Source organism: Sciurus carolinensis, chromosome 11, assembly GCF_902686445.1.
Source record: "Sciurus carolinensis chromosome 11, mSciCar1.2, whole genome shotgun sequence".
NCBI classification, from domain to species: Eukaryota; Metazoa; Chordata; class Mammalia; order Rodentia; family Sciuridae; genus Sciurus; species Sciurus carolinensis.
This window is the reverse complement of record NC_062223.1, coordinates 40,351,750-40,365,297: the sequence shown is the minus strand read 5'-3', so window position 1 is coordinate 40,365,297 and position 13,548 is coordinate 40,351,750. Positions and strand designations below refer to the sequence as shown.

The window sequence follows — 13,548 nt, the reverse complement described above, 5'->3', positions numbered from 1 at the left end:
TGCAAAGACTGCATTTCATAGTGCCTCTCTATTCTATATTTAGTTAATGTTCTACTGAGTTCTTAGGATATTAAAATTTCTTTCCCACCTCACCATTGCAGGATTACCTAAGTGTAACAATAACTAAAGATGAAGTCCATCATCATTATTAACTAGATATGTCACTAGGATTGTTTCTGTATTTATGTGATTCAGATGGTCAGGTTTGTCTTGCATTTGGCTGGGCAGGGGTACTACCTGTATCCTCTGGCTTCACAACCAAAACAGAAAAGCCTTAAATTCAACTTTTACAAATACCTGAAATTTGCATTCTTCTTTAAATCCAAATGTCCCAGAGAGTTAGGGTTTTTTAAGGTTTTGGTAATATATTAAATTTGAGTTTAATAAAACAAAAAACTGAGGAATGAGGACATTTAGTAGTCTGTAGAAAAGCATAAAAATAAAGTGAAGGAGGGGTGAAGAGAAGTCTTTGATGGAGGAAGATGTATAATTAAGACTATTTGCCCCATGCATGGACTCTGGCCCATGTTGTATACACATTGTCTTTTGAAGAAGGTGATTTGCTGTTTGATAAATTGATAGTTCGTGTTGGATAAAATGTCCATATTTTAAAGGAACTGTAGTGAGGATTTCAGAATATATTAAAGGCAGCTGAAAAAGAGAACCCAAGAAACTGTCTTAATTGTTAAGCACTTCTACATATCCCTTTCCTTATTTTTATTGACTCATTCATCCTTCCACCAATAAATTAGCATAAGGGAGCTGTAATTAGTGATTTGTGACTTTTCTAAAATTCTTCCAAAAACACCTAGAATGGATGTAGTATATTAATAAACTCTATTTATATCTAAAATTAGGTAAATTATCTCCTGGAAATGAGACCCTGCTCTCACAATAATGGTATAATGGAGGTAAATGTAGCATAACAAGAGTGCAAGTTTAACAATGAAAAGACAGGAGGGTGGGATGTGTGAGACAATGGTACATGATAAAAGGGTCTCAGAGGTACAGAGAACAGAAATATCTACATTCACATCAGATCTATAATCTCAAGCTCTTACCCTCCATGATTTCACTGGTTCTAATTTTCAGCTTGTTCTGGTGATTCTCATATGAACATCCTTGAACAAAGGCTGATAGTCATATTGACTGTCGTACAGAGCTGCATGGAAAAATTCTTGAATCCTACTTACTTGGGCTTCTCAGTTGGGAAAACCTGCTGGGTCAATACTTAATTTTTATTGACATAAAGCAAAATCAGAAAGAGAGAAAGAGGAAAAACAGGGAATTAGCAGTGAGAAACTGAAAAGAACAGATGTTGAATTTCCATTGATATTTCAGTGTCTATTATCTCATGGAATGTGGTATCTTGTGTCATTTTTTTTTTTTTTTTTACCAATGATTCTCTTCAGAAATTCAGATGGAGTAGCAAAAATAATATCTAACTGTATGGTGAAAGATTACCCTGTCCAAGATAGGTCTTTGTCCATATTCCTGGGAGGGTAAGTTGTAGTCCCTTCACATTTCCTGACTGATAGGATTATTTTTTATTCATGGTAGGAACCTTGGACCACAACTGATTGTTGATGCTCACAGAGACGAATCAAGGTGGGAACTTTCCATGCCAAGAATATCAACCATGGAATTAGTGGGTTCAGGTTTTGGGCCATGGGAAATCACTTGACCTTCAGGGATAGGAGTGGGAATGGAGACTGAATTCTACCCAATGGACAATGATTGAATCAGTCCTACCTATGTAATGAGTTATCAGTGAAAAGCCCAGACTCTGAAGCCCTGGTCATCTTCAGGTTGACAGTACTCTGTGCATTGCACATATTGAGGCCAGGATGTCACTGCATCTCTGAGGACACAGAAACTTCGAATGTGCAGCCCTTTCAGTTCCATATTATGTCACATTCCCCTCTTATTTATACTGGTTTTGATTAGAATGAATTTGATATAATGAAACTGAAATGATAAGAATGTCATCTTCTTGGTTTCTGTGAATCAGTTTAGTGAGTTTTAACACCTAAAAGTGGTTATGGGAATTCCCAAATTTGTCATCAGCAGGTCAGAGTGAGAATTGACTTGGGGACTCCCAAACATGTGGCTGGTAGCTGAAGTCTTAGGTAGGCATGACAGTCTGGAAAATTGTGACCTTAACCTTGGGTTTGCCTAACTCTAGTTGCTACCATCAATTGAGGGGTAACTGTATACCTTAGGAAATATATTTAATAAAATAAAAGCATATATTACTGTGGTAGTCATCCACTAACAATATTGGTTTCTAAAACTCCTTGCCTTCTGGTATTTACTGACTTTTGTGAGTAAATTAGGATTGGCCTTTATGATCCGGAGGAGATAGCAGAAGGAAATAATGATGTGACTTCTGAGAATTCTGCTTCCCTTTGACTCTTAAATCACTTTCTCAGTGGAACCCAGCTCTCATGGCATGGAAACACGGAAGTAGCCTTTCAAAAAAGGCTTTATATGGAAAGCAGCTACACTTGTTGACCAATAGCCAGCATTAACTTATCAAATTTGTTATTAAACCATCTAAGAAGTGACTCTCCCAGCTTCATCAGGTTTTTAGATGAGTCCAGGCCCTGTGGATTCTGACTACAGCCACAGAAGAGATCTTAAGCAAGAATTAGCCAGTGAAGATATTCCTGGATTTCTGACCCACAGACTCCATGAGCTTAATAAGTGATCGTTTTATGATTCTTTCAGAGGTAATCTTGTTACACAGCATTAGTTAAACAAAGTAATCATTCTCTATATTTCAGCTCATTTAATTTGAACATGAGTCTCTCAGAGTATTATCATTATCAATTTATTGATATTACCCCAAATCTCTCTAGACATACAGTCGGTTTCCACCTTCCTTTTATTTAAGCTCTCGAGAGTGTCTGCAACTGTTGCCATTCTCTTTCTCTGCTGGCTAACCATCTACTCTCTCGTCTTCACACTTTCAGGGAATTGTCTCTTGCCATTTCTTGAGTATTCCTCCCATCTGCACTCTGAATGCTTAAGTGTTCTTTCATCTCTAATCTTCAATGTTTTCCTTGTTATTTGACTCATTTCTATGAAAGCGTGATAATGTTTCCATTTACATTTCACATACATTTTTCTCATCTCGTGACTCCATAATCATATATTCATATATCTTCTGATGAGTTCATTTGTATATCTAATAGTTTTTGCAAGGATGATTGGATCAAAATAATAGTTTTGATTAAAACTCTCCATCCTTTACCCCAACAGAAACCCCTTCCATGCCCTCTCATTCTGGTTAATGGCTCCACTAATGCAAGGTTATTGTAGTTAAGAGAATCCTAATTCCTCATACCTCCCAACTAATATTCACTTGATGATAAATTCTCATAGGCTCTACCCCAAACATACCTCAAACCCTACATTACAGAATTCACAGAAGCAAGGCACAAGTGTCTCCCATTGACACTAGTGCAATCAAATTACTAAATTTATTTTTTCTGTTTCAATTTTGTTTTTGAATTGACAGATAATGTTGCATGTGCTTATTATGCTAAACACGATGCTTTGAAGTGTATATACATTGTGAAACAGCTGCATCTCACCAATTACCACATGCATTATATCACATAGTTACTATTTTACAAAAAGCACTCTTCTGTAATAAGAGCATTTGACATATTCATTTTTCTTTCCTTGCTTTTATACTTCCCCGAGTTTAGTCTATTCTTCAGACAGCTATCAAAGAAATGCTGAAGTAAATACATTAGATCACATCATCATATTAAATCATTCTGAAGCTTCCTCATAGTACACAGAGGAGATCCAAAAATTCATACTGTGACTTGATTGGGTTTTCAAATATCTTTATTGACTTAATCTGACCTTCATTCTATTGTGGTAACATTGACTTTTGTAATCTTTCTCAAATTTCTAAGTATTCCTATTTTAAGACTTTTGTGTTCTTTCTTGTTCCTTCAATACAAACTGTTTCTTTAAGATTATCACCTGGATGGCTTTTTCTCAAACAGAAAACACAGCTTTTGTAATGCTTTTCTTGATCACACTATTAAAAATAACCTCATTCCTCTCCTACTCACTCTTTGACCATTTACATAATATTTAATACTAATGATAATTTTGTTATACTTAACAAATTAGAAATTATAACTGTAATTTGTTTATCTCTCCTGCTCCTCCACCCCACCAGAGTATTAGCTTCATGGAGGCCTGTGTCATGATAGCCATAATATTTTGTATATGTGTGTAAGGGTGCGTGTGGGTGAATAGTCACTTAATAAATATCTTCAGAATCAATCAATGAGTTCAAATGATTTAAGTAACTTCTCCAAAGCGATGTCCGTAACAAATATGATTCCAAACATGTTGAGCTGCAAAACAATCTAACTCTATGAACATGGTCACCTTAAGTTGGAAATGCATCTTATTAGCAGCAGTTCCATGATATTGACAGGGGAGTCATTTGTTTACTGTTGTCTGTTGGCAATCATAAGTTTCACCCTCCTTGGTGCACTCTCCTTAACCTCCCTAACAGAAGTTAGGAACAGAATTTAAAAGTAGAGTACACCTAGGTTCAAGAGTAGCTTTCTTCTTAATAGCTATGTAACCTTAGGCAAATTCTTTAACTCTACACCTCTGTTATCTCAATAATAAATGTGGTTTTAATAATATCTTCCTTTCTAGAGATATAGGTTAAAGGACACAAGGTAGAAAATACGTAAGGATGAAGTTGAAGGAAAAAATAAAATTGTTGCTCTTTTACCAGGTAGAGAGAATGAAATGTAAAACTGTCATTTATCTTGTGCAAAGTCAGTCACAGAACTAACATTGAAAGGTCTGATACCTTTCTCATCATGACTGATATAAATCCCTGTTCTTATTATGTCATTTCTTTGCTCTATTTCTAGTCTAACTTATGATAGAAAAAAAAAAATAAGTTATAAATCCTGGTAGAAACTAAGATCTAGAAACTTTCCTTATCCTTTGGACAACTACCTCTCTAGGTTGCTACATTCTTTCAGTTACTGTAGACTCTGAGGATGCCAGGAGTTGATGCAGCTTATCACGTACTAAAACACAGCATTTGGAAAAATTCAAAGCATCCTCCTTTGTGGGTTTAGACATACCACTAACATCTGTCAATAGACAGATCAGGTAATAATCCATACTCTGACAATATTTAGTAAGAGCTATTATTTTGGGACTTTTATTCCAGGAATTACACCCTCAGTTTCTCCATTTGACCCATTCAGTCCCCTTAAAATATACCTTCTATAAAATGCTTCAATGCCACCATATATCTGTTCATTGTTCTCCAAAATCTTTTGACATTTTTTACTCCAGTCAAATCCTACACATGTTGATGTTAAAGTCAAAGTGCGTTTTCCTTATAATTTGTCTGTTTGGCTTTAACAAAACATAAATTGTTGCTTGGTCATCAAGGTGACTGACAGTCCATCTTGCACTGAAGTGTAATATCCAGCACTTTTTTTTTTTTTTAAAACTGACAATATATTACTTTTTGGCATCAGCAAGTCCCAATTGATTTTAGCTGCAAATTAAATGCCCTGATGGTTGTAATATGGTGATTTATCACCCGAGTCAGCAGCGATTTTGCTTTGTAATGGATTTAAGCAAGGGATTGAGAAAAAAGGCAGTGGAGGGTTGAAATTCTCAGGTGTGTACACACTAAGTGTGAACATTTCATAATGGTTCTAGGCAAGAGAATTCCTACGTTTGACTATTAAGGGAGTTCAGAGAATTGAGTTATTAAAAATTAAGGATGGCAACCGTGAGGCAACGCACTTCACTTTTCAGGTTGTATATGCCTTTGATACTTGGAATTTTTCTTCAAATTACCATGAGAAAAGAAATGCTGTTTTGTCAACTTTCATAAGGCATCTCCTGTTTGTATACAGAGATATGAAGCAATTTGTCTTATAGCATGATAAACAAAGAAAATTTAGACAGTTGGGGGAAAATGATTTCAAAGGTATCACATTTTGAAATAGCATTTCCCAATCACATTTCATTAGGTCATTGATAGAAAATTGTCTCAAAACAGTTTAAGTCAACAAAATAATTTAGTGGCCCCCATTCTGGAGAGCATAGACAAAGGTACAATGTATCAGAAGAAGAGAATGCTGTTAGGTTTGTTATTTTATCAGAATTATTATGTCTTTGTGTTGTTGAGGGAGGCATGTATTACTTCATTAAACACTTTGTCTTTATTCTTCAATGTAAATATTATGGCAAGTGTCATTTGAGAGTGAGTGATGCCTACAGATGAGAGATGGTTACTCCTGCATTCGCTTGCTAGGTTGCTACCAGGAAGTGCTGCAAATTTGGTGGCCTAAGTAGCAGAATTTATTGTCTTATGTTTCTGGAGTCTGAAAGTTCAAAATCAACATACTGGAGGGAACTGTTCTAGACCTTACTCCTTGGCTTACAGAAGGCCATCTTCTCTCTATGAGTTTTTCTGTCTTTGTCTTTGTATGCTTATGCCCACATTTCTTCTACTTTAGAAGGACCCCACTCATATTATATTGGGGCCCACCCTAGCAATCTTATTTGAACTTGAATAATTCTGTAAGGATTGTAACTCTAAACGAGGTCTTATTCCAATGAAACAAGGGTGGGCAGAACTTTAGCATATAAGTTTTGGGGGACAAAAGTCCATCCACAATACCTTCATTACATGCACAACTCAGAAACAACACAACAATACCATCTCAGTGAGACCATGATGGGGCTGGGGCTTCTGGTCTCTAGCACAGCCTGATTTGGAAGCTGAACTGTGATCTCCGAGTATCCAAGCTCTCATTCCTCTGAATTGGTTCTATTTTCCTTTTCAATGTCTGGCTTGCAAAAACTTTAGACTTTTAGTGAATCTGAAATATTTTTTATAGTCAAATACACAAAGGCCTGCTCTCCGAGAAGGCAGCTGAGGGGAGTTTGAATTGACAAGCTTATGTAAACAACAAAGTTTCCAGAATTGGTTTGGATAGTCCTAAATTATCAACATACTCATGCTTTCTGAATGCATCACTATGGCAACATGGAGCATAGTCCCTTTTCTGGATGTATCTTTACAGCATCAAATATGACTAAAATTCTGTTAGATCGTATGCTACCATACATTTGTATTCTGACAATAAAATTGGCTTCACAGAACACATGCAGTATATGGAGAAGGAGTCTATTTTCTAGAGAAAATCCAGTGTGTGTGTGTGTGTGTGTGTGTGTGTGTGTGTGTGTATGTAATCAAACGTAGGACTAATGATTTTAGGAGGTAAGTAAAATGAAAAAGAATCAACTAGAAGATGATACTCACTGGTACCTAACAGAAGGGTAAATCTAATCTATTTTTCTAATTTAAATTTTGGTGCCATTTCATTTCTTTTTTGTTTATTTATATATTGTTTCATTTTGTTTTGGGGGAATCCAAACGGAGTGACAAATAGTAGATGGAAAAAGTTGGAAATCTTGATAAATTTTTATACTGAAATGCATGCTCTTTGAAGTGTCTACTTTTACATTTTGTGAAGGACTTTGTTGAATGTGATTATATTTTAGTAGCTTTAAAAGCTTTTTTTCCTAGCAGTGTGTCAATATACCTTAACTTCATTTGGGAAAAAGTTTTATTTTCCTAAAATTTCTTATGTTCATATTTTCCTAACGTATTTCAGGAGAATAGGTAGATAAAAATACAAGTATTGGTAGGAATGCTTAAGTACACACCTGGCACAGCATCTTAACACAGAAAATGCAGTTTTATTTTCTGAACTGAATTCTTGGTTATTATAATTTTAATACTATGTCTAACTTTTTAAAAATGAGATGTGTTTATTTTTGTTATTAAAAAAACACTAGAACATTTATTGTACAATCCCTCAAACTGTAAAATAGCTATTCTTTAATTTATAGAATTGAAGAAAGTATTTTAAATGTCAAAATACTCATGTTGAATGTGATAGAATACACAAGTGCCAAAAATCTAAAAAGTTTATAAAAATCATTTAAACACATAAGGTACATTTGCTTATGAATTACATTCAGTTTGAGGGAAGAACCAGGTACCCCAACAATTATTAATATTTACAAAATATCTGAAAAGCATGAAACTTTCACCAAAATAACAAATACTGCTTATAGGTTATTTTTACATAAGTCATCTAAAATTTAGTTTCAAAAATGTAAGTGCTGCCTTATACTGTGAAAGGCAATTTAATCATTAAACTTGTTTATATTCAGTTTAAAATATTTCTTATATAATAGGTATTTAATGCCCCAGAAAAATTAAAATAAAACAAATTAAAAAATAAAGCAAAATAAAACTAAGTAATTTAGTAAACCTCTTAAGGAAAAAGATCTCCTATATTTTATGTAGAATTGGAATAAAGTCATTTTGGGTCAAGTAAAATTATTTTAAAAATGTTATCAGTCTACTCAGTAATTAGGAATTTTCTAAATATGCCATTATAGAGTTAGACAATAATGCCATTTTGAAGTTAGATGAAGTAAATACAAAATTAATTTCCCAGTTTATAAATCAAAAGTATCATGATACCAAAAGCGTGCCTCTTTTCAAGCCACTTGGTCAATGCCAATAACAAATAAGGAGAACATACACCTGTATTGCTCTATATATACTGCTTTAACAGTCCTAAATGTCCTAATTAAGTCAGGAGGGGACTTGGCCTGGCTTCCCAGCTCTGTGGAGTTCCCACCTCCAGCTTCACTCTAAGTAGCTTACACAAGATCAAGTTATTGACATCACTAATACAAAATTCAGAAGCTGTGGTCCTGAATGCCATCTACATTTATATACTGACTTTTGCTCTGTGCATGAAAGAATTAGTTGTGCTTTGCACAAATCTGATATAAGTTTTCATATCCAACATTTTATTTCTTGGTTTCTTGGGAAGGGAAAATAACGTCTAAGAAAAGAGGTACATCAGGAGAATTGGAGTATTAAGGTGACATTACACATACAGGTAGCCAAATCTCTTTTGACTTTGAAAGATAATGTCATCACAAGGCTAGATATACATCTATACATATATTTATAAACAAAATCTCCTCCACAAAAACCATATTATTTCATGATCAAGTCTCTTTTGACTTTAAAATATAATGTCATCACCAGGCCAGATATATATCTATACATACATTTATTAACAAAATCTCTTTAAAAGTCATATTATTCCATGACATATATATATATATATATATATATATATATATATGCTTTTCACAATCTGTTCATTAATCCACTGAGTATGCTTTTAGAACTGATGTATGTTATTACCAAAGCAGTCTAAACATTTACTTTTAAGGAAATGTGCTTAAAAATGGTTTAGTGCTTTGTCCATCAGGGTTGTTTACAAAGACTGCTATTTATGTTAGCAATAAATAATCCTGATATCAAAAGAGATAATGCTCATGCCCACACCAAGATGGTTGCATGCTCTTAAAATATTCACATGTGGTTTCTTCTTTATGACTCCCCGATAATATTGAAAGTGCATATCCTTCAGTTTTCTCCATATTTCCTTCAGTCTTATTTCTATGGAGTGCATCCTTCTATTTCTACAACTTCAGGCTATCTTTCATATTTATTAGTATCCTTATCGTTCTTTATGTGCTGCTCAAAGGACTTTTTGTCTTAATGCCCTTCCCATCACAAAAGACCCAGTCATCTCTAAAACCAAGATTAGTAATAGATGTGCTACCCAATGGAGCAGTGACCTGCCGTGCCTCATCATTTAGTTTGGTTGCTCCATCATCATATGTTCCCATTAAGATTATGGTTCCATTTTGTATGGCCTTCAGAAACTCAATTAATGGTGCCTCCACATTTCCTCCCTACATGTCAAAATACTTGGTGTTCCACTTCTCCCGTTTTCCCATTTGCAAAGGCAATGTGCTGATCCCTCTTCCAACATTATTGTTCACACCACCCATCAAAAACGTTCAGTTGTGTCCAACGCTGACCATGCGAAGAGATATCCTAAACTCGTATTCATTTTTACTTCAAGTACTTGAGAAATAACATAAAATGTCAGTGAAGACACTACCCTGGCTACTACCAACTTGGCAGCACCTGCTACCCTCATGTTTAGTTTTTCAGTCTATGAAACTTTTCATTAAATATGCTCCTTTATTAATTTTTCTGGGAGTGCCCATTTTCAGCAGCCACACACCTACCTTTGGGCCTCCCAGAACTCAGTCTCATGGAGGTGGATGGGAGTCACATTGGCTTCTGCCTGCACCTCAGCCTCTAATTCCAGTCTGGTCTAACTTCCTCCTGGACTCCTCAAGCTTCCCCTCACGCCTGCATGTAGCCAGGAGGAAGCCTTTGCCAGACTATAGATAGTGAAAGTCAAATAGACTTGTGAACATTTATTCTTATTAATAATCTGTTACATCAGATCTTTCGAACTAGTCACAGTGGAATATTTATTTTGCAAGAGAAAGAAAAACAGAAAAATGCTAAAGTATGACTTACTTCTATTTTCTCAGAGCCTCATAAGAGTACTGAGATCTCAGATATTCAGTTTAGAGGCAAGGTGGATAGGACACAATGGTTACCTATAAAATAATGTAAAAAACAAATGCAATATGTAAGATTACAAAATTGAGGACATACATACAGAAATATCAAACTACTGTCAGTAAGAAGAGTGATGTGAATAACAATTAGGATTAGACTTTATTCACCTCAGTGTTTAACATATTTGATTTACCTATGATGATATTTACAATTATGATTATCGATATTCAGGTTGTCATGTGTGTTTCAACTTCTTCAACTTTGCTGTGTCCCCTTGTTTTGACTCTTCTTATCTTTACAAGCATCTGATGTGACCAGTCATCTCAGGCTAATCCTGAATGTATCCTGTCTCAGACAATATGAGCCATTTCTTCAAGGAGCTCTTCAACTCTTACCCTAAATGATATTTAGGAATGATATTTAAGAGAACACAATCTGTGATGGAGGAGTATACTTTATTTTATGGGATAGAAGTATGTTATAATTATCAGTTCATATGAAAGATTGTCTCTTACTTTGTAAGGGGCTTGCTTTGAACAGATATAACCTTTTGCTTATTAGAAGAAATAAATATTATATTTCCAGTGTGATAACTAAGAGTTTAATTGATCTAATTAAAATTTGTTAACTAGGAGGATGAATTTTTAAAAAACTTATGTAAGTAAACACATGATTAGCAAAGCAAATCTATGTATATATATTATTTATATAATATACATATGTTATATATATATATATAATCTAGGACTACATATATATAATATATAGGTTAGGATATATACAGGTATCTCCACATATCTGTATCATCTCCAAACCTATTTATGCTAGGTCGCCATGCTTAAGAAAAATTCTCGAGGTATCTAGGAATAGATAGAACAGGACTAGATAAAACAGGACCTTGTAATTTTGATTTATTAGGCAAACTTGCTTTTCCTCCCTACAAAACAATGATCAGAAGCCAGAAAACATCCATTTCATTTCTAATGACTTTACCTGCAGCACCTGTGACATAAGATACCTTCTTTTTCTAGCATCCCTGTTTCCCAATGTTCTGGGCTGCCAGCAAATGACTTTCATTACTGTCTGTAATCTGGAATTTCATGACTGTTTTGTTTCCATGGTCTTTCCTTGTGATCAAATGTCTTCCCCCAAAGTATGGATTTGAACAAATATGTTTGTTAGTGATTTACTGATATGAAATTATTAATTTAATAGGATTTTTGGAATTAAATTTACTTTCACAAATATGAAGGCATTTTGAATTGAAGAAATGCAGGTATCTCCACATATCTGTATCATCTCCATACCTATATGGAATCAATTTGTTGATATGGTGCCATTCCATGTGCATGAATTTGTACAGAGATATTACTATGCCCCTGTCAATTCTAATACATACATATATACATATGTATTATTAACAACATTTCTATACATTATTAACCTATGGTCGTTGAACCTCTCTTTGTTGACAAGACTGATTTTACATTGTGTGCCTGATAACACACTCTAAAGAAACTCTCATAATAATATTAATCTAATTATTAATTTACACTGTGCCCAACATACCCAAGTGAGTGTTTCTGTTTATAAAATTGTTGAGGGGCAAGGGTTCATTGTGACCCAGCTGCCTTCACAGAAAGCCTCTAGACAGTATAAGTACAGAGAATATTTGAGCAGATTCATGATTATGAACCTAGGCTCTGAATACAAAATATTTTGTATCAAAAACATATTGGAGTAGACAACACATGAACTTCTTCATCAGGACAAAACACCTAAGGACAAGAAAGGTGATAAACACAGTGTAGAATAAACACAAAGATAAATAACACTTATTAAGCATTATAGCTTATTAGATTTTAAACTTAGAAATGTTTATTAGAATATGGGTTCAAGATCACAGCAAAAATATTGAAGTTAAAAGTACTTTGGGTGATATAAGAAACCTATATCAACAACGCAAAACTTATTTTATTTTTTTCAGTGAACATATTGCTATTAGTTGCTATGATTAACATCTTCCTGATGGTTTTCTATATAGAAAATTTTACCATAAGCAAGTATTACATCAGAAATTTCTTTCTCAAAGCAAAAAGAGCCTCTGAGGACACTATCTGATATGCTATAAACAGAGAGTGAGGCAACTCAGTGACAAGTGGATCAGTTCATCAAAATGTCACTTTGCCTCTCAAACCCAGAAACCAGTGTCTTAGTGTCAATAATGGAAGGATTTGCTGTTGTGATCCCTGGTTCAGGAAGTCTGGTTTTCCTTGAGCAATTCCCCAAGTGAAGGATTTCTGAGTGCTTCATTCTCCTCAAGAAACAGTAGAGAGGTTAATGTATCACAAAGGTTAGCACAGGGAGAAGGGACACGGCCTCTTCCTACCAGAGTAGGAGGGCGAGGTTGATTTGTGCCTGAAGATCCTCCCTCCTCCTCTGAGGCTGGAGAAGAGAATGCCTGACATCGCAAGTATGAAGGTTTGTTAGGAAGCCATCAAGTGATACATGAGGGAACACCTAGGTAGTCCTACTGCTCCATTGGGAGCAAGTTAGAGTGTGGAACTGAAGTTACAACCTGGAGTTCAGGTTGCCACAATTCAAAGTATATACCTAAAAAAAAAAAATCAATATTTCCCTTTGTGATAACAATATCCAAAGTTATTTTCTTTCTTTTTTCTTTTCTTTTTTTTTTTTTTTTTTGTACACTTCAGAATCTGACATAAGACCTTGGGTAGAGATATTTTATTTGAGAGACATTCCTATTAGCCCAGAGTAAGGGAATGGAAGTGTCACAGAGGGAAGCAGGGAAAATCAAATAAAGTTATATTATTGCTGTGAACTGAATGTGTCACCCAAATTCATGTGGTAAAAGCTTAATCTCAAAGTCATTTGCTAATGCAACTTGAGAGGTGGGGCATTTGGCAGAGTCCTCACTAATGGATTAATCCATCATGGGTTAATGATTTAATGGGTTA

General features: G+C 34.7%; 1 pseudogene; it reads right to left on the bottom strand.

The window, feature by feature from the left end:
* Nucleotides 1–9,583: 9,583 nt before the first annotated feature.
* LOC124959456 (protein FAM3C-like) lies at nt 9,584–10,133 on the bottom strand (annotated as a pseudogene).
* Between the last annotated feature and the right edge of the window lie 3,415 nt (nt 10,134–13,548).